A 2,178-nucleotide genomic window follows, 5' to 3' on the forward strand; every position below is an offset into this window, starting at 1 on the left:
CACTCCAAGGTCTCTTTGTTCAGCAATACTCCCTAGAACCTTACCATTAAGTGTATAAGTCCTGCTAAGATTTGCTTTCCCAAAATGCAGCACCTCGCATTTATCTGAATTAAACTTCATCTGCCGCTTCTCAACCCATTGGCCCATCTGGTCCAGATCCTGCTGAGATAACTTTCTTCACTGTCCACTACACCTCCAGTTTTGGCGTCATCTGCAAACCTCCTAACTATTCCTCCTATATTCACATCCAAATCATTTATATAAATCATAAAAAGCAGTGGACCCAGCCTCGATCCTTGCAGCACACTGCTGGTAGGGCATCGGTTTAAGGTGTGAGGGGAAAGGAACCCAAGGGGCAATTTTTTCACATAAGAGAGTGGTGAGTGTATGGAATGAACTGTCAGAGGTGGTGGTGGAGGCTGGTACAATTACTGGGTGGGCACATGAATAGGCGGGGTTTAGAGGGATATGGGCCAAGTGCTGGCAAATGGGGCGAGATTAATTTAGGATATCTGGTCAGCATGGAGGAGTTGGAGCGAATGGTCTGTTTCCGTGCTGGACTCTATCATTCTTGTGATTTGTTATCTCAAAGTGTCCTTCAACACAGCATGTCTCATGCACGAGTAACTACATCTTACTTCTCTCTTCAGTTACACCTCAATTTTGAAATACCCAATGTTGTCTTCAAACCCTTCAATCTCCTCACTCCTGCTTAGCTCTAATCTTTCCTCCCATCCCCACAACCATCTGTGATCTCACATTGATTTTTAAAAATTGCTTCTTGGGTTGCTCTGCATCGCTGAGTCAGCATGTACTGCCCTGGAGAGCTGCCTTTGTGAATTCTATGTGCTGTGGGTGCACCTGCAGTTGTGTTACGACAGGAGGTTCAGGATTTTCACCGGATGCCGATGAACAAACTACAGTCCTCGTGTCACCATAAGACATAGGAGTGGAAGTAAGGCCATTCGGCCCATAGAGTCCACTCCGCCATGGCTGATGGGCATTTCAACTCCACTTACCCGCACCCTCCCCGTAGCCCTTAATTCCTCGTGAGATCAAGAGTTTATTAATCTCTGCTTTGAAGACATTTAACGCCCCAACCTCCACTGCGCTCCATGGCAATGAATTCCCCAGGCCCACCACTCTCTGGCTGAAGAAATGTCTCCTCATTTCCGTTCTGAATTGACCCCCTCTAATTCTAAGGCTGTGCCCACAAGTCCTAGTCTCCCCGCCTAATGGAACCAACTTCCCAGCGTCCACCCTTTCCAAGCCATGTATTATCTTGTACATTTTGATTAGATCTCCCCTCAACCTTCTAAACTCCAATGAATACAATCCCAGGATTCTCAGCTGTTCATCGTATGTTAGGCCTACCATTGCAGGGATCATCCGTGTGAATCTCCGCTGGACATGCTCCAGTTCCAGTATGTCCTTCCTGAGGTGTGGGGCCCAAAATTGGACACTGTATTCTAAATGGGGCCTAACCAGAGCTTTATAAAGTCTCAGTAGCACATCGCTGCTTTTACATTCCAACCCTCTTGAGATAAATGACAACATTACATTTGCTTCCTTAATCACAGACTCAACCTGCAAGTTGGCCTTTAGAGAATCCTGGACTAGCACGGTGTCACTTGAGAAAATTGCAGGTGGGGGTATTTCCATGCATAGTGTGGGCTGGAAGCCAATTGTTCCGAACTTATATTTCTGCAATGCTGGAGTTTTTGTTTCTCTATTTTCCAAGATCTTGTACCTAGGTAAGTACCTAAGCTGTAGCTAGGTACCTCTTGTACCTAAGATACACTGTAAGTGGCAACTTGTACACTTGCACTGTACTCATTTGAGTACGTGACAATAAAGCTAATTTTAATTCTGATTATTACTATTTCACATTTTCTATCACTGTTCTAATTTTATTTCTAAGTATCGTTCTCCTTCACAGGAAATATTGATGAGAATGGTTCCAGGGATAAGGAACTTCAGTCACATGAAAAGATATAAGTAGTCGATATTGTTTCCTTTAGAGAGATTTGAAAGGGACTTCTAAAATATGGGTTTGGACAGAGTAACTGGCAGAATGGAGAGTGTGGTGCTGGAGAAGCACAGCAGGCCAGGCAGCATCCAACGAGCAGGAGACTCGACATTTCGGGCATAAGCCCTTCATCAGGAATGGGGCTTGTG

Source organism: Chiloscyllium plagiosum, chromosome 37, assembly GCF_004010195.1.
Source record: "Chiloscyllium plagiosum isolate BGI_BamShark_2017 chromosome 37, ASM401019v2, whole genome shotgun sequence".
Classification (NCBI taxonomy): Eukaryota; Metazoa; Chordata; class Chondrichthyes; order Orectolobiformes; family Hemiscylliidae; genus Chiloscyllium; species Chiloscyllium plagiosum.